This window comes from Oncorhynchus mykiss, chromosome 23, assembly GCF_057628025.1.
Source record: "Oncorhynchus mykiss isolate SJ-2025 chromosome 23, ASM5762802v1, whole genome shotgun sequence".
Lineage (NCBI taxonomy): Eukaryota > Metazoa > Chordata > Actinopteri > Salmoniformes > Salmonidae > Oncorhynchus > Oncorhynchus mykiss.
The window spans coordinates 52,153,584-52,175,000 of NC_143044.1; the positions used below are offsets into that span (position 1 = coordinate 52,153,584).

General features: G+C 35.2%; 1 protein-coding gene across 18 annotated transcripts in view; it reads right to left on the reverse strand.

The window, feature by feature from the left end:
• Positions 1 to 21,417, reverse strand: part of LOC110531925 (adhesion G protein-coupled receptor B3) — a 351,790-nt gene that overhangs the window by 270,494 nt on the left and 59,879 nt on the right. The window lies entirely within an intron of this gene.

The window sequence follows — 21,417 nt, forward strand, 5'->3', positions numbered from 1 at the left end:
ATCCTCTCAACTAGTATAAGTAGATCTCCTGATGCTAGGGATCCTCTCAACTGGTGTAAGTAGATCTCCTGGCGCTAAGGATCCACTCAATGCAATTAGCTACTTGAGTTGGAAATATGTAGGTAAAAATGGCTGCTGTTAGAGCGAGAGAGAGAGAGAGAGATCTATTCTGCTTAGCCACGGTCGACCTATGGCATGACTGCTATTACAAGAAATCATATCAAATCAATTTTACTGAGAGCTTCTTACAAAATAATTAGTCACAAACTGCTTAGCAAAAAAAAAAAAGAACTGCCAGTGACATCACTGAAGCACAGCTGTTGGGGAAGACACCAATATGAAAACAGTACTCATTTTAATTCACTGTAAACAATAATAATACATGTATCAATATTGTGGAAAGATCCCCTGTTTTTATGTAATCTATTGTAAATATCTGTACCTTATGTATTCAGACATGTAAAACAGCCACTGTTAATGAGCCCAGACAAGGCTCTGCATGGTTGTATCTAGAAGTTAAAGTAACTGCGCAGTAACTTATAATTAATTACAATATTAGTGAAATAGTTTTAGTATAGGACGAGTCAACAGTATTATTTGGGTATGCTTTAACAGAATGTAACCTTTAAAAAGTCTGATTCCCACTGGACACTTACTCTAATGCAAAATGCAATACATTCATTTGAAGTTTGAGCAGTCAGCATTTTGGGTGTCTCTAAAGCATCCCACAGAGACTGCTCTCACTAGAGGACGATTTCAATCATTCACTGTGAATGTCCAATGTCTTTCCTAATCCTGTATCTCCCTGTTTCTCTATCAGATCTTAAACCTAGAAACGTCCAGTTCTATACATTCAGCGTTCTGTTTCTCCATCACACTGAGACCCAGAAACGGTTATACATCATATACAGTCCTCTTCAGTGACTGCCTCAACTTTTATCAGAGCGGCTGACCAAATAATGCAAGATTTTACTTCTGTGTTACAGCGATTAATCAGACATCAACACACACACACACAGGCATATGCTCACGCCTGCATGCACGCACGCACGCACACTCACACATACGCACAAACAACACTGTCCCCCCCCTCTCCCCCACCCACACACACATACACACGTACATACAGTACACTCTCCCAACCAGCAGAGAGATCCCTGCTTGGTTTTCATCCTCCTCATCCTAAGACTGTGAGACACAGCATAAGGGCCTTCCTCTGGGAGGCTCAACTGAAGACGAATCAATCTGAAGATTTTTCTCTCATTATATTGTTCTCCCTGTGCCAAGTTACAGCACACTTATTCACTGCTGTGCCTCTCTCTCTCTCTCTCTCTCTCTCTCTCTCTCTCTCTCTCTCTATCTCTGTCTCTCTCTCTCTCTCTCTCTCTCCCCATCTCTCTCTCCGTCTTTCTCTTTGTCCCCGTCTCTCTGTCTCTGTCCCCGTCTCTCTGTCTCTGTCCCCGTCTCTCTGTCTCTCCGTCTCTCTCTCTGTCCCCGTCTCTCTGTCTCTGTCCCCGTCTCTCTGTCTCTGTCCCCGTCTCTCTGTCTCTGTCCCCGTTTCTCTCTCTCTGTCCCCGTCTCTCTGTCTCTGTCCCCGTCTCTCTCGCTCTGTCCCCGTCTCTCTGTCTCTGTCCCCGTCTCTCTGTCTCTGTCCCCGTCTCTCTCTCTCTGTCCCCGTCTCTCTGTCTCTCCGTCTTCCTCTCTGTCCCCGTCTCTCTGTCTCTGTCCCCATCTCTCTCTCTCTGTCCCCGTCTCTCTGTCTCTGTCCCCGTCTCTCTATCTCTGTTCCCGTCTCTCTGTCTCTCTCTGTCCCTGTCTCTCTGTCTCTCCGTCTTCCTCTCTGTCCCCGTCTCTCTGTCTCTGTCCCCGTCTCTCTCTCTCTGTCCCCGTCTCTCTGTCTCTCCGTCTTCCTCTCTGTCCCCGTCTCTCTCTCTCTGTCGTCCCTTTTGCCCTGATTTCTCCTTTCCTGTTTTCATCATCCAAGCTGGTCTGGTGATGTGAATGATTAATGACATTCCCAAATGTCCCAACACCTGGGAGCACGGATCAAGTGGTATCTGCTATGCCTTAATGACTGAACTGTAGCTAGCTCTGGGAGATCGGGGAGCACAGGGAGACTGGGAGTCCCAGTGTCCAATAGGCTACAATGCAATAGGCTAGCTGCTACTCGTCAGTCAGATAGGATGGGGTGGGAAATCATGTCTCTTCTTTCTAAAGGCTCTCTCCCTATAGGCAGAGCTACAAGCACTTTGTTTCTTTAGTGAAGCCTGTATTTCATCAGAGAGATGTCCTGCCAATAACAATAACCCTGAGTGATGGGGGAATGAGAATGAGATGAGCACTGGACGGCTCAACACAGCATTAATATTAACCTAAATAATGTCGACCTGTCTGCCAGTCTTTCTGTCTGTCTGCCTGTCTGTCTGCCTGTCTGTCTACCTGTCTGCCAGTCTTTCTGTCTGCCTGTCTGCTAGTCTTTCTGTCTGCCTGCTTGTCTGCCTGTCTGTCTGCCTGTCTGTCAACGATTGGTATTCTTGGAATTTGTTTTACCAGGGACATTGTGCTCCACTGGCAGACATATTAGCAGTCTATATCTATATGTAATACATGCCACTGATATTGTGTTACTTTTCATTTTATTCTTTACTTTAGTCTATTTAGTAAATACTATTTATTGAACTGCATTGTTGGTTAAGGGCTTGTAAGCAAGCATTCCTCAGCAAGGTCTACACCTGTTGTGCATGAGACAAATACAATTTGATTTGATATTAGCGGTCTATTTTTATATCTAATACATGATACTGATATTAGCAGTCTATATCTATATCTAATACATGATACTGATATTAGTAGTCTATTTTTATATCTAATACATGATACTGATATTAGCAGTCTATATCTATATCTAATACATGATACTGATATTAGTAGTCTATATATAGTACATGATACTGATATTAGTAGACTATATCTAATACATGATACTGATATTAGCCATCTATATCTATATATAGTACCTGATACTGATATTAGTAGTCTATATCTAATACATGATACTGATATTAGCCATCTATATCTATATATAGTACCTGATACTGATATTAGCAGTCTATATCTAATACATTATACTGATATTAGTAGTCTATTTCTATATCTAATACATGATACTGATATGAGTAGTCTATATCTATATCTAATACATGATACTGATATTAGTAGTCTATTTCTATATCTAATACATGATACTGATAATATCAGTCTATATCTAATACATTATACTGATATGAGTAGTCTATTTCTATATCTAATACATGATACTGATATTAGCAGTCTATTTCTATATCTAATACATGATACTGATATTAGTAGTCTATTTCTATATCTAATACATGATACTGATATTAGTAGTCTATTTCTATATCTAATACATGATACTGATATTAGTAGTCTATTTCTATATCTAATACATGATACTGATATTAGCAGTCTATTTCTATATCTAATACATGATACTGATATTATCAGTCTATATCGAATACATTATACTGATATTAGCAGTCTATATCTAATACATTACACTGATATGAGTAGTCTATTTCTATATCTAATACATGATACTGATATTAGCAGTCTATATCTAATACATGATACTGATATTAGCAGTCTATTTCTATATCTAATACATGATACTGATATTAGCACTCTATATCTATATCTAATACATGATACTGATATTAGTAGTCTATATCTAATACATTATACTGATATGAGTAGTCTATTTCTATATCTAATACATGATACTGATATTAGCAGTCTATTTCTATATCTAATACAATATAATACATGATACTGATATTAGCAGTCTATTTCTATATCTAATACATGATACTGATATTAGCAGTCTATTTCTATATCTAATACATGATACTGATATTAGCACTCTATATCTATATCTAATACATGATACTGATATTAGTAGTCTATATATAATACATTATACTGATATGAGTAGTCTATTTCTATATCTAATACATGATACTGATATTAGTAGTCTATTTCTATATCTAATACATGATACTGATATTAGCAGTCTATTTCTATATCTAATACATGATACTGATATTATCAGTCTATATCTAATACATTATACTGATATTAGCAGTCTATATCTAATACATTATACTGATATTAGTAGTCTATTTCTATATCTAATACATGATACTGATATTAGTAGTCTATTTCTATATCTAATACATGATACTGATATTAGTAGTCTATATCTAATACATGATACTGATATTAGTAGTCTATATCTAATACATGATACTGATATTAGTAGTCTATATCTAATACATTATACTGATATTAGTAGTCTATATCTAATACATGATACTGATATTAGTAGTCTATATCTAATACATTATACTGATATTAGTAGTCTATATCTAATACATTATACTGATATTAGTAGTCTATATCTAATACATGATACTGATATTAGTAGTCTATTTCTATATATAATACATGATACTGATATTAGTAGTCTATATCTAATACATTATACTGATATTAGTAGTCTATATCTAATACATGATACTGATATTAGTAGTCTATATCTAATACATGATACTGATATTAGTATTCTATTTCTATATCTAATACATTATACTGATATTAGTAGTCTATATCTAATACATTATACTGATATTAGTAGTCTATATCTAATACATGATACTGATATTAGTAGTCTATTTCTATATATAATACATGATACTGATATTAGTAGTCTATATCTAATACATTATACTGATATTAGTAGTCTATATCTAATACATGATACTGATATTAGTAGTCTATATCTAATACATTATACTGATATGAGTAGTCTATTTCTATATCTAATACATGATACTGATATTAGTAGTCTATATCTAATACATGATACTGATATTAGTAGTCTATATCTAATACATGATACTGACATTAGTAGTCTATTTCTATATCTAATACATTATACTGATATTAGCAGTCTATTTCTATATCTAATACATTATACTGATATTATCAGTCTATATCTAATACATTATACTGATATGAGTAGTCTATTTCTATATATAATACATGATACTGATATTAGCAGTCTATATCTAATACATTATACTGATATGAGTAGTCTATTTCTATATCTAATACATGATACTGATATTAGTAGTCTATTTCTATATCTATTACATGATACTGATATTATCAGTCTATATCTAATACATGATACTGATATGAGTAGTCTATTTCAATATCTAATACATGATACTGATATTATCAGTCTATATCTAATACATGATACTGATATTAGTAGTCTATTTCTATATCTAATACATGATACTGATATTATCAGTCTATATCTAATACATGATACTGATATTAGTAGTCTATTTCTATATCTAATACATGATACTGATATGAGTAGTCTATTTCTATATCTAATACAATATAATACATGATACTGGTATTAGTAGTCTATTTCTATATCTAATACATGATACTGATATTATCAGTCTATATCTAATACATGATACTGATATTAGTAGTCTATTTCTATATCTAATACATGATACTGATATTATCAGTCTATATCTAATACATGATACTGATATGAGTAGTCTATTTCAATATCTAATACATGATACTGATATTATCAGTCTATATCTAATACATGATACTGATATGAGTAGTCTATTTCTATATCTAATACATGATACTGATATTATCAGTCTATATCTAATACATGATACTGATATTAGTAGTCTATTTCTATATCTAATACATGATACTGATATTATCAGTCTATATCTAATACATGATACTGATATGAGTAGTCTATTTCAATATCTAATACATGATACTGATATTATCAGTCTATATCTAATACATGATACTGATATGAGTAGTCTATTTCTATATCTAATACATGATACTGATATTATCAGTCTATATCTAATACATGATACTGATATTAGTAGTCTATTTCTATATCTAATACATGATACTGATATTATCAGTCTATATCTAATACATGATACTGATATGAGTAGTCTATTTCAATATCTAATACATGATACTGATATTATCAGTCTATATCTAATACATGATACTGATATTAGCAGTCTATTTCAATATCTAATACATGATACTGATATTAGTAGTCTATTTCTATATATAATACATGATACTGATATTAGCAGTCTATTTCTATATCTAATACATGATACTGATATTAGTAGTCTATTTCTATATCTAATACATGATACTGATATTATCAGTCTATATCTAATACATGATACTGATATGAGTAGTCTATTTCTATATATAATACATGATACTGATATTATCAGTCTATATCTAATACATTATACTGATATGAGTAGTCTATTTCTATATATAATACATGATACTGATATTAGCAGTCTATTTCTATATCTAATACATTATACTGATATGAGTAGTCTATTTCTATATCTAATACATGATACTGATATTAGTAGTCTATTTCTATATCTAATACATGATACTGATATTATCAGTCTATATCTAATACATGATACTGATATGAGTAGTCTATTTCTATATATAATACATGATACTGATATTATCAGTCTATATCTAATACATTATACTGATATGAGTAGTCTATTTCTATATCTAATACATGATACTGATATTAGTAGTCTATATCTATATATAATACATGATACTGGTATTAGTAGTCTATTTCTATATCTAATACATGATACTGATATTAGCAGTCTATTTCTATATCTAATACATGATACTGATATTAGCAGTCTATTTCTATATCTAACACATGATATTGATATTAGCAGTCTATTTCTATATTTAATACATGATACTGATATTAGCAGTCTATTTCTATATCTAATACATGATACTGATATTAGTAGTCTATATCTAATACATGATACTGATATTAGTAGTCTATTTCTATATCTAATACATGAAACTGATATTAGCAGTCTATATCTAATACATGATACTGATATTAGTAGTCTATATCTAATACATGATACTGATATTAGTAGTCTATATCTAATACATTATACTGATATTAGTAGTCTATATCTAATACATTATACTGATATTAGTAGTCTATATCTAATACATGATACTGATATTAGTAGTCTATTTCTATATATAATACATGATACTGATATTAGTAGTCTATATCTAATACATTATACTGATATTAGTAGTCTATATCTAATACATGATACTGATATTAGTAGTCTATATCTAATACATTATACTGATATGAGTAGTCTATTTCTATATCTAATACATGATACTGATATTAGTAGTCTATATCTAATACATGATACTGATATTAGTAGTCTATATCTAATACATGATACTGACATTAGTAGTCTATTTCTATATCTAATACATTATACTGATATTAGCAGTCTATTTCTATATCTAATACATTATACTGATATGAGTAGTCTATTTCTATATCTAATACATGATACTGATATTATCAGTCTATATCTAATACATGATACTGATATTAGTAGTCTATTTCTATATCTAATACATGATACTGATATTATCAGTCTATATCTAATACATTATACTGATATGAGTAGTCTATTTCTATATCTAATACATGATACTGATATTAGTAGTCTATTTCTATATATAATACATGATACTGATATTAGCAGTCTATATCTAATACATTATACTGATATGAGTAGTCTATTTCTATATCTAATACATGATACTGATATTAGTAGTCTATTTCTATATCTAATACATGATACTGATATTATCAGTCTATATCTAATACATGATACTGATATGAGTAGTCTATTTCAATATCTAATACATGATACTGATATTATCAGTCTATATCTAATACATGATACTGATATTAGTAGTCTATTTCTATATCTAATACATGATACTGATATTATCAGTCTATATCTAATACATGATACTGATATTAGTAGTCTATTTCTATATCTAATACATGATACTGATATGAGTAGTCTATTTCTATATCTAATACAATATAATACATGATACTGGTATTAGTAGTCTATTTCTATATCTAATACATGATACTGATATTATCAGTCTATATCTAATACATGATACTGATATTAGTAGTCTATTTCTATATCTAATACATGATACTGATATTATCAGTCTATATCTAATACATGATACTGATATGAGTAGTCTATTTCAATATCTAATACATGATACTGATATTATCAGTCTATATCTAATACATGATACTGATATGAGTAGTCTATTTCTATATCTAATACATGATACTGATATTAGTAGTCTATTTCTATATCTAATACATGATACTGATATTATCAGTCTATATCTAATACATGATACTGATATTAGTAGTCTATTTCTATATCTAATACATGATACTGATATTATCAGTCTATATCTAATACATGATACTGATATGAGTAGTCTATTTCTATATCTAATACATGATACTGATATTAGCAGTCTATTTCAATATCTAATACATGATACTGATATTAGTAGTCTATTTCTATATATAATACATGATACTGATATTAGCAGTCTATTTCTATATCTAATACATGATACTGATATTAGTAGTCTATTTCTATATCTAATACATGATACTGATATTATCAGTCTATATCTAATACATTATACTGATATGAGTAGTCTATTTCTATATCTAATACATGATACTGATATTAGTAGTCTATTTCTATATCTAATACATGATACTGATATTATCAGTCTATATCTAATACATGATACTGATATGAGTAGTCTATTTCTATATATAATACATGATACTGATATTATCAGTCTATATCTAATACATTATACTGATATGAGTAGTCTATTTCTATATCTAATACATGATACTGATATTAGTAGTCTATTTCTATATCTAATACATGATACTGATATTATCAGTCTATATCTAATACATGATACTGATATGAGTAGTCTATTTCTATATATAATACATGATACTGATATTATCAGTCTATATCTAATACATTATACTGATATTAGTAGTCTATTTCTATATCTAATACATGATACTGATATTAGTAGTCTATATCTATATATAATACATGATACTGGTATTAGTAGTCTATTTCTATATCTAATACATGATACTGATATTAGCAGTCTATTTCTATATCTAATACATGATACTGATATTAGCAGTCTATTTCTATATCTAACACATGATATTGATATTAGCAGTCTATTTCTATATTTAATACATGATACTGATATTAGCAGTCTATTTCTATATCTAATACATGATACTGATATTAGTAGTCTATATCTAATACATGATACTGATATTAGTAGTCTATATCTATATATAATACATGATACTGATATTAGTAGTCTATTTCAATATCTAATACATGATACTGATATTAGCAGTCTATTTCAATATCTAATACATGATACTGATATTAGTAGTCTATTTCAATATCTAATACATGATACTGATATTATCAGTCTATATCTAATACATTATACTGATATGAGTAGTCTATTTCTATATCTAATACATGATACTGATATTAGTAGTCTATTTCTATATCTAATACATGATACTGATATTAGCAGTCTATTTCTATATTTAATACATGATACTGATATTAGTAGTCTATTTCAATATCTAATACATGATACTGATATTATCAGTCTATATCTAATACATTATATTGATATTAGTAGTCTATATCTATATATAATACATGATACTGATATTAGTAGTCTATTTCAATATCTAATACATGATACTGATATTAGCAGTCTATTTCAATATCTAATACATGATACTGATATTAGTAGTCTATTTCAATATATAATACATGATACTGATATTATCAGTCTATATCTAATACATTATACTGATATGAGTAGTCTATTTCTATATCTAATACATGATACTGATATTAGTAGTCTATATCTAATACATGATACTGATATTAGTAGTCTATATCTATATATAATACATGATACTGATATTAGTGGTCTATTTCAATATCTAATACATGATACTGATATTAGCAGTCTATTTCAATATCTAATACATGATACTGATATTATCAGTCTATATCTAATACATTATACTGATATGAGTAGTCTATTTCTATATCTAATACATGATACTGATATTAGTAGTCTATTTCTATATCTAATACATGATACTGATATTAGCAGTCTATTTCTATATCTAATACATGATACTGATATTAGTAGTCTATTTCAATATCTAATACATGATACTGATATTATCAGTCTATATCTAATACATTATACTGATATTAGTAGTCTATATCTATATATAATACATGATACTGATATTAGTAGTCTATTTCAATATCTAATACATGATACTGATATTAGCAGTCTATTTCAATATCTAATACATGATACTGATATTAGTAGTCTATTTCAATATCTAATACATGATACTGATATTATCAGTCTATATCTAATACATTATACTGATATGAGTAGTCTATTTCTATATCTAATACATGATACTGATATTAGTAGTCTATTTCTATATCTAATACATGATACTGATATTATCAGTCTATATCTAATACATGATACTGATATGAGTAGTCTATTTCAATATCTAATACATGATACTGATATTATCAGTCTATAATCTAATACATGATACTGATATGAGTAGTCTATTTCTATATCTAATACATGATACTGATATTATCAGTCTATATCTAATACATGATACTGATATTAGTAGTCTATTTCTATATCTAATACATGATACTGATATTATCAGTCTATATCTAATACATGATACTGATATGAGTAGTCTATTTCAATATCTAATACATGATACTGATATTAGTAGTCTATTTCAATATCTAATACATGATACTGATATTATCAGTCTATATCTAATACATGATACTGATATGAGTAGTCTATTTCTATATCTAATACATGATACTGATATTAGCAGTCTATATCTAATACATGATACTGATATGAGTAGTCTATTTCTATATATAATACATGATACTGATATTAGCAGTCTATTTCTATATCTAATACATGATACTGATATTAGTAGTCTATTTCAATATCTAATACATGATACTGATATTATCAGTCTATATCTAATACATTATACTGATATGAGTAGTCTATATCTATATCTAATACATGATACTGATATTAGTAGTCTATATCTAATACATGATACTGATATTAGTAGTCTATATCTATATATAATACATGATACTGATATTAGTAGTCTATTTCAATATCTAATACATGATACTGATATTAGCAGTCTATTTCAATATCTAATACATGATACTGATATTAGTAGTCTATTTCAATATCTAATACATGATACTGATATTATCAGTCTATATCTAATACATTATACTGATATGAGTAGTCTATTTCTATATCTAATACATGATACTGATATTAGTAGTCTATTTCTATATCTAATACATGATACTGATATTAGCAGTCTATTTCTATATCTAATACATGATACTGATATTAGTAGTCTATTTCAATATCTAATACATGATACTGATATTATCAGTCTATATCTAATACATTATACTGATATTAGTAGTCTATATCTATATATAATACATGATACTGATATTAGTAGTCTATTTCAATATCTAATACATGATACTGATATTAGCAGTCTATTTCAATATCTAATACATGATACTGATATTAGTAGTCTATTTCAATATCTAATACATGATACTGATATTATCAGTCTATATCTAATACATTATACTGATATGAGTAGTCTATTTCTATATCTAATACATGATACTGATATTAGTAGTCTATTTCTATATCTAATACATGATACTGATATTAGCAGTCTATTTCTATATCTAATACATGATACTGATATTAGTAGTCTATTTCAATATCTAATACATGATACTGATATTATCAGTCTATATCTAATACATGATACTGATATTAGCAGTCTATTTCAATATCTAATACATGATACTGATATTAGTAGTCTATTTCAATATCTAATACATGATACTGATATTATCAGTCTATATCTAATACATTATACTGATATGAGTAGTCTATTTCTATATTTAATACATGATACTGATATTAGTAGTCTATTTCTGTATCTAATACATGATACTGATATTAGCAGTCTATTTCTATATCTAATACATGATACTGATATTAGCAGTCTATTTCTATATTTAACACATGATATTGATATTAGCAGTCTATTTCTATATTTAATACATGATACTGATATTAGCAGTCTATTTCTATATCTAATACATGATACTGATATTAGTAGTCTATATCTAATACATGATACTGATATTAGCAGTCTATATATAGTACATGATACTGATATTAGCAGTCTATATCTATATATAATATATGATACTGATATTAGCAGTCTATATCTAATACATGATACTGATATTAGTAGTCTATATATAATACATGATACTGATATTAGTAGTCTATATCTATATATAATACATGATACTGATATTAGCAGTCTATATCTAATACATGATACTGATATTAGTAGTCTATATCTATATATAATACATGATACTGATATTAGTAGTCTCTATCTAATACATAATACTGATATTAGTAGTCTATATATAGTACATGATACTGATATTAGCAGTCTATTTCTATATCTAATACAATATAATACATGATACTGATATGAGTAGTCTATATCTAATACATGATACTGATATTAGCAGTCTATTTCTATATATAATACATGATACTGATATTAGCAGTCTATATCTATATCTAATACATGATACTGATATTAGCAGTCTATATCTATATCTAATACATGATACTGATATTAGTAGTCTATTTCTATATCTAATACATGATACTGATATTAGCAGTCTATATCTAATACATGATACTGATATTAGCAGTCTATATCTAATACATGATACTGATATTAGCAGTCTATATCTAATACATGATACTGATATTAGTAGTCTATATCTAATACATGAGCCTGGTATTAGTAGTCTATTTCTATATCTAATACACGATAGTGATATTAGTAGTCTATTTCTATATATAATACATGATACTGATATTAGTAGTCTATTTCTATATCTAATACAGCATGACACGTATAACATCTTAGTTGTGTAACCTGTTGAGGCACTCGTCAAGCAATGTGTTGCCAGGTAATTCCTTCACATCAGAATGGAACGAGGTTGCGTTCATCATTAATTGTCAGCAGAACACGTAAATGCAATATCTGTCACTAAAGGAGGGTGCCAATTAAAATAATTAGTTTGTGATTTATTTTACGTACGTAAGTAATATGCCTTATTTGTGAAGTGTATGGAAGATAGACAATAGAGAATCATCTCAGACGGTCAAGGTACACGTATCTCAATTACAGTTATTTCATGCATTCCCAAATAAAAATGAAAAATAAAATGTTTTTTTTATCAAGCAAACTATTTGGACTGCGGGGGCTTTTAAAAACCCTAAGTGTATTCGTAATTAAATGTAAAGAAGGAACAGTTTCTTGTTACCAAGCAACCGACTCAACAAATGTACATTCCATCCTGGTTCTCTATGAAAGACTGGGACCAAGAGAATGGAGGCTCCTTGTCTGTTCATTCTCCCAACCTCCAATCCCCTGTTTGTGGGGGGTAGATGAGTGGGAATAGGGGACCAAGAGAATGGAGGCTCCTTGTCTGTTCATTCTCCCAACCTCCAATCCCTTGTTTGTGGGGGGTAGATGAGTGGGAATAGGGGACCAAGAGAATGGAGGCTCCTTGTCTGTTCATTCTCCCAACCTCCAATCCCCTGTTTGTGGGGGGTAGATGAGTGGGAATAGGGGACCAAGAGAATGGAGGCTCCTTGTCTGTTCATTCTCCCAACCTCCAATCCACTTTTTGTGGGGGGTAGATGAGTGGGAATAGGGGACCACAGATCAAGACTTAAAAACAAGGAGCGCTTGAATTTGCTTTAATGAGGACTTGGCCAATTGAGAGGCAGCATCCAAGAGAGGAGAGGCAGCTCGAATGTTGATGTGACTTGAATCAAGAGCAGTTGGCCCAGTGTCTGTGTCGTTGGGCTGAGTTGGGCCATAAATGCTTTGCAAGTGTTTGGAAGTAACAGAGAGAGAGAGAGAGAGAGAGAGAGAGAGAGAGAGAGAGAGAGAGAGAGAGAGAGAGAGAGAGAGAGAGAGAGAGAGAGAGAGAGAATGGGCGAATGAGAGAGAAAAGCAGAGAAAGAAGAGAGAGTGAGTGAGAGAGAAATCGAGAGAGAATAAGCAAGAGACCGGGAGAGAAAGAGAGAGAGAGAGAGAGAGAGAGGGGGGGGAGAGAGAGAGAGAGAGAGAGAGAGAGAGAGAGAGAGAGAGAGGGGGGGAGAGAGAGAAAGCAATGGAGAAATAGTGAGAGAGCGGGAGAAAGAGAGAGAAAGAGAGAGATGAGACCGGGTGGAGGTGAGACTGGGTGGACTGTATTTTGGACACCATCCTAGAAACAGGGTCTGCAAACGACAAAGTCCAGAAGAGGATCTATACTGTGAGCAGCCAACTAGAGCTAAGGCAGAGAGAATGACCAGCCTGGTCCCAGATCTGTTTCTATTGTCTTGGACTGACAATGACCATAGGAGTTGGCAAGACAACACAAACAGATCTGGGACAAGGCGAAAAAGAAGACAGCTCTGTTTTCTCTCTCTCTCTGTTCTATTTACTTTGAGGGAAGTATGTGCATTGCTATGAATGTTAAGAAAGGTCCATTGATTGAAACGTGCACAGAACAACTCAGCAAAGTTCCCCCAAAGTCAGCGGCCTTTGATGATATCCAACAAGGCTGAATACAGCTGAAATCCTAGGCTATGAAAAAGACTGAGACTGAACCCTAACGCGGTTATAACATGGCTGTGTGGATATTGTTACACCTCTATAATGATCTGATTCTGTGGACTGTGGAGTGAATGTTACCGAGCCGCAGCATGAAATGGACTGTATGGTCTACAAAGCACCGACAATCTTGTTTTCCCTTGAGCATTGTGAGATAAATAATACCGCAGGACAGCAACAGCAAACAGCAAACAACTGTCTTTTGGCTTGTTGTTCACAGAGAAGTGAGTGGGCATATTAGTGAGTAGGTGTCCGGACATGGCACTGCCTGCCCTTTCCCTCCCCACCCGGCCCGCAGCCCACCCACACACATGACAGATATTACTTTTGCAAGTGGATGTTTATGTGTGTGTGTGTGTCAAGTTCATTTGAGTTCACCAGCGGGAGGGGAAACGCATGACAGAGCCACCCACCTTCTCTGCTTGATGGGCCCTCTGCATGACAGATAACTGAGACATGAAATGCTTATGAATAATGTAAGCCAGCTCTGGCCGCCATCTCTCAGTCACACACAAACACACACACACACACACAGGAGAGGAGGATGGATACATCCTATCACAGATGGATCAACGTTCCAAAGCCTTTTCAATAGAATCAGGATATTCAGTGTTCTAAATAAATCAACTGCTTCTTGTTTGGAGCTGCCTCATGGATTTAACATTACATTATAATAGGGATCACCCACTCACTGGAGGTGTTCCAAAAGGCATCCTATTTCCTATATAGTGCACTATGGCCTATGGTCCCTGGTCAAAAGTAGTGCACTATATAGGGAATAGGGTGCCATTTGGAACATAAACAATCTCTCTAGCTACAGTGCCTTCAGAAAGTATTCATACCCCTTTACCAACTCCACATTCTGTTGTGTTGAGGCCAGAATTCAAAATAGATTAAACATATTTTTTTCCTCACCAATCTGCACACAATACCCCATAATGACAAAGTGAAAATGTGTTTTTAGAAATGTAAGCAATCTTGTTGAAAATTAAATACAGAAATATCTTATTTACATATGTTTTCACACCCGAGTCAATACTTTGTTGAAGCACGATTGGTAGCAATTACAGTGAGTCTTTCTGGGTAAGTCTCTAAGAGCTTTCCACACCTGGATTGTGCAACATATGCCCATTATTCTTTTCAATATTCTTCAAGCTCTGTCAATGTCACACCCTGATCTGTTTCACCTGTCTTGTGATTGTCTCCACCCTCTCCAGGTGTTGCTTATTATCCCTAGTGTATACATCCCTGTGTTTCCTGTCTCTCTGTGCCAGTTCGTCTTGTATGTTTTTAAAGTCAACCAGCGTTTTTCCCGATACTCCTGATTCTATTATCTTTTGCTAGTCTTTCCGGTTTTTGACCCTTGCCTGTTTTCTGTACTCCATACCCGCATGCCTGACCATTCTCTTGCCTACCCCATGTTGGATTGTTTAATAAACATCAAGACTCAAACCATCTGCCTCCCGTGTCTGCGTCTGGGTCTCGCCTTGTGCCTTTATAGTATGACCTGGCCATGACAGGCACAGCAAACTTGGACCAGCTCCCCCACGCTGTCTCCCTGCAGGGAGTCACCATTGGGAGGGATGAAAAGGAAAGGGCTTCTTTTGGAAGGGCTTCGTTCCCTGATAGAACTCCACTACCAAGGGTTTAAGGCTATTATGGAGCAAATCAGGGAGTTAGCCTGCCACCACTGAGAACCCCCAACCACCAAGTAACTCTTTCCTTATTAGTGGTGAGTTTGTGTACAGCCTACCCCGGCTCCCCGAGAACCCCGCTTACCGACTCCGGAGCGATATTCTGGGGATCCTGGTACCTGCTGGGGTTTTCTTTCTCAGTGCTCTCATATTTTTCAGCTACAGCCATCTTTAGTTTTCTTCGGATCGGTGGAAGATAGAGTATGTTATTACGCTAAAGGAAGGGCGCTTTCCTGGGCTACGGCAGTTTGGGAGCAACAATCCAACATTTTTCGTCATCAGGAGTATTTGGGAGTTTGGCAGACTACGCTGTTGACTTTCGCACGTTGGCCGCCTGGAATCCGGAGTCTCTTTTCGATACCTTTCTTCACAGATTATCTGACGTGGTAAAAGATGACTTAGCTGCTCGGGAACTACCGGTGGACCGCGATTCCCCCATCGCCCTCACCATTTGGCGCTCTGCAATTTCACTGGATGTTGGCCAGGTGGGATGCTACCGTCCCACACCCCCTAGAGGAGTTAATCAGTGGGTTTCAGGAAATCATAATGAGGCTATATAGCTTCTCCTCATTGAGTCTCCCCATGTTCCTCTTGTTTTGGGATTTTCTTGGCTCAAAAAACACAACCCCCGTTATTGACTGAACCACAAGTTCAAATCTGGGTTGGAGTCCGTTCTGCCATTCCCATTGCCTCAAAGCAGCGCAGCCTTCCCAGAGACGGCCTCCTCAGGGCTTAAGTCAAGTCTCAGATTTCTCTGCCGTCCCCACAGAGTACTACGACCTCCTGGAAGTTTTCAGCAAGGCAGGGGCTACTTCTCTTCCCCCGCACCGTCTTTATTATTGTGCCATTGATCTCTTCCCAGGCACCAAACAACCTCGTGGTAGGCTATATTCTCTACCTGGGCTGGAGACCAAGGCCATGGAGGAATACATAGAGGAGTCTCTGGCTACTGGGGCCGTCCGTCTTTGTGGAGAAAAAGGACAAGACCCAGCATCCGTGCATTGACTACCGGGATCTAAATTACATTACGGTTAAGAATTGTTACCCCTCCTCGGTTTTTGAACCTCTCCAGGGAGCCACCACTTTTCTAAGCTGGACCTTGGGAGTGCCTACCACATGGTTCGGATACGCGAAGGAGATGAGTGGAAGACATCATTCAACACAGCCAGCGGACATTATGAGTACCAGGTCATGCCGTTTGGACTCACCAACACCCCTGCTGTCTTCCAGGCTCTGGCAAACAATGTGCTCCAGGACATGCTAAACCGTTTTGTGTTCGTCTACCTTGACGACATCCTGTTTTTTTCCCGGTCTGCTCAACATGTTCTTCATGTCAGACAGGTCCTTCAGCGCCTCTTGGAGAACCAATTGCTTGTTAAAGCCGAGAAGTGTGAGTTCCACCGCTCTACAATCTCCTTTCTGGGATATGTCATCGCTGAGGGAAAAATCCAGATCGATCCTGGAAAGGTGAAAGCAGTGGTGGATTGGCCTCAACCTACGTCCAGGGTGCAGTTGCAACATTTCCTGGGTTTTGCAAAGTTCTACAGCACCCTTGCAGCCCCCCTCTCTGCACCCACCTCTCCCAAAGTACCGTTCAAATGGTCTCCAGCTGTCGACAGAGCCTTTGTGGACCTGAAGCATCGGTTCACCACAGCAGCCATCCTCATCCATCCGGATCCATCCCATCAATTTGTGGTAGAGGTTGATGCTTCTGATGTTGGAGTGGGGGCCATCCTGTCCCAGCGATCTTCCCAGGACCAAAAGCTTCATCCCTGTGCCTTCAAGTCTCATCGTCTCAATCCTGCAGAGAGGAACTACGACGTAGGGAACAAAGAACTCCTGCCAGTCAAGATGGCGTTGGAAAAGTGGAGGCACTGGCTGGAAGGATCAGAACAGCCATTCCTGGTCTGGACCGACAATGAAAATGTGGAATATCTCTGTGCAACAAAGCGCCTTAATTCCAGGCAGGCCCGGTGGGCTCTCCTGTTTACAAGATTTAACTTCAACATTTCCTACCGCCCAGGGTCCAAGAATGTGAAGCCTGATGCCGTCTCTTGCCAATACAGTTCCTCTGCCAAACACTCAGCCTCCGAAATCATTCTCCCTACCTCATGCCTTGCAGCCTCAGTGGGTTGGGGTATTGAGACCCTGGTTCGCAAGGAACAAAGTTTCCAGCCTGGCCCTGAAGGGACTGGCTAACCAGTTGTTTGTCCCGAACTCAGTCCAGTCCCGGGTCCTGGAAAAGGCTCATTTCTCCAGGCTGTCCTGTCATTCTGGTTGCCGCCATTGAGTGCTCCATGGGGTATCAACTTCCCAGAACAATAACCGGAAATCAATGTACCCTCGGCCCAGACGTTTGTCTGCCACTTTCGACTTACCTGGAGAACAGCTCGGGTAGCACTTTTCAAGACCAACTACTGATATCGTCAACAAGCGGACCGACGCCAGACTCCAGCTCCTTGTTACCACATTGGGCAGAGGGTATGGCTGTCCACACAGGACCTGCCGCATCAGGTAGAGTCACGCAAACTGTCCCCTCATTTCATTGGTCCGTTTCGCATCTCTAGAGTCCTGAGTTCCACTGCTGTCTGTCTCTTGTTAACCCGTACCCTCCGTATTCACCCTACGTTCCATGTGTCTAGGATTAAGCCCGTGTCTCACAGTTCTTTGTCTTCTTTCCCCAGGCCCACCCCCCCATCCCCGTGTAATTGATGGCCATCCTGCATACATGGTGAAACGCCTCCTAGGTGTTCGACCACGGGCTTCCAGTACCTGGTTGACTGTGAGGGTTACGGCCCAGAGGAGAGGTACTGGGTTCCAACTAGAGACATCCTGGACCCAGCCCTTATCGCCGACTTCCTTCCGCCGACACGCCAGTCAACCATGTATGCGCCCAGGTAGGGCGTCAGGTGGTGCCCCTAGAGGGGGGAGTGGTACTGGCACACCCTGATATGTTTCACCTGTCTTGTGATTGTCTCCACCCCCTCCAGGTGTCACTTATTATCCCTGGTGTACAGTGGGGAGAACAAGTATTTGATACAATGCCGATTTCGCAGGTTTCCCTACTTACAAAGCATGTAGAGGTCTGTCATTTTTATCATAGGTACACTTCAACTGTGAGAGACGGAATCTAAAACAAAAATCCAGAAAATCACATTGTATGATTTTTAAGTAATTAATTTGCATTTTATTGCATACAGTATATATATTTATTTGACCTTTATTTAAGTAGGCAAACATATAAACATAACATATCACCTTGTATTCAGGACAATTTTATTGCTTTGCCACAACAAGATTTATGTTTTGGAATATTTGTATTCTGTACAGGCTTCCTTCTTTTCACTCTGTCAATTAGGTTAGTATTGTGGAGTAACTACAATGTTGTTGATCCATCCTCAGTTTTCTCCTGTCACAGCCATTTAACTGTGTAACTGTTTTGAAGTCACCACTGGCCTCATGGTGAAGTTTGTAATGCATTACTTCCTCTCCAGCCAATTAGTTAGGAAGGACTGTATCTTTGTAGTGACTGGGTGTATTCATACAGCATCCAAAGTGTAATTAATAACTTCACCATGTTCAAAGGGATATTCAATGTCATCTATCAGTAGGTGCCCTTCTTTGCAAGGCACTGGAACACATCACTGGTCTTTGTGGTTGAATCTGTGTTTGAAATTCACTGCTCGACTGAGGGACCCTACAGATAAAACTGTATGTGTAGTGTAGAGAGATGAGGCAGTCATTCAAAAATCTTGTTAAACTCTATTATTGCACACAGAGTGAGTCCATGCAACTTATTATGTGACATGTTAAGCAAATATTTACTTCTGAACTTATTTAGCCTTGCCATAACAAAGGGGTTGAATACTTATTTTTTATTATTATTTTTTTAATTTAGAAAAATATTATTCCACTTTGACTTTACAGGGTATTGTGTGCAGACAAGTGAAAAATCTAAATGTTATCATTTTTAAATTCAGGCTGTAACACGACAAAATGTATAGAAAGTCAAGGGGTGTGAACACTTTCTGAAGGCACTGTACATTACATTCAGCTCATGACGTGACAAACGTCGAGCTAGCTGAACTGTCAACGTCTCTCGGGACTCGGCAGATCCACTCAAACCTCTTCCTCGCATTCATCTAAATGAACGCTGTGACAATATGTCAAAACACGCAGGGTGAACTTTGATAAATGCCTTGCCCCAACCCATCCATAACGTGCTGTCTGCCCCTGTATTCATGGTGCTGGTAGTGGGCCAAAGAGAAGTGACATGGTTCCTGCGTAGGTAAACAAGCAGACACTGTAGAGGACGATCAGAGAACACAAAGGTGACCTAGGAGGTTTGAAAGAGAAGAAACGGGCATGGAGGGATGGTCAGATACACACACTCCGCACACGCACAAACACACACGCAAATACAAATTGGAGTCAAGAGTAAATGTTAACAAAAGGGTGAAGCATATTGAAGGACATGGACATTAATTATGACATAGAAGATCGAGGAAAACTCAAAGATGACCTTGAGACATCAGATACTGTATGCTGTCCATCAACAGATTCCTGCATTCTCTTACTCCGATTCTCTATCACTTCCTCTTTCACTCTTTCGTGACTTTTAACATGACGTTTGTCACTTATTCCTTCACTCTTTCTATCACCGATTCTGTCTACCACTTACACCCCCCCCCCCCCCCCCCCCCCCCCCCCGCCTGCCAGTACAAC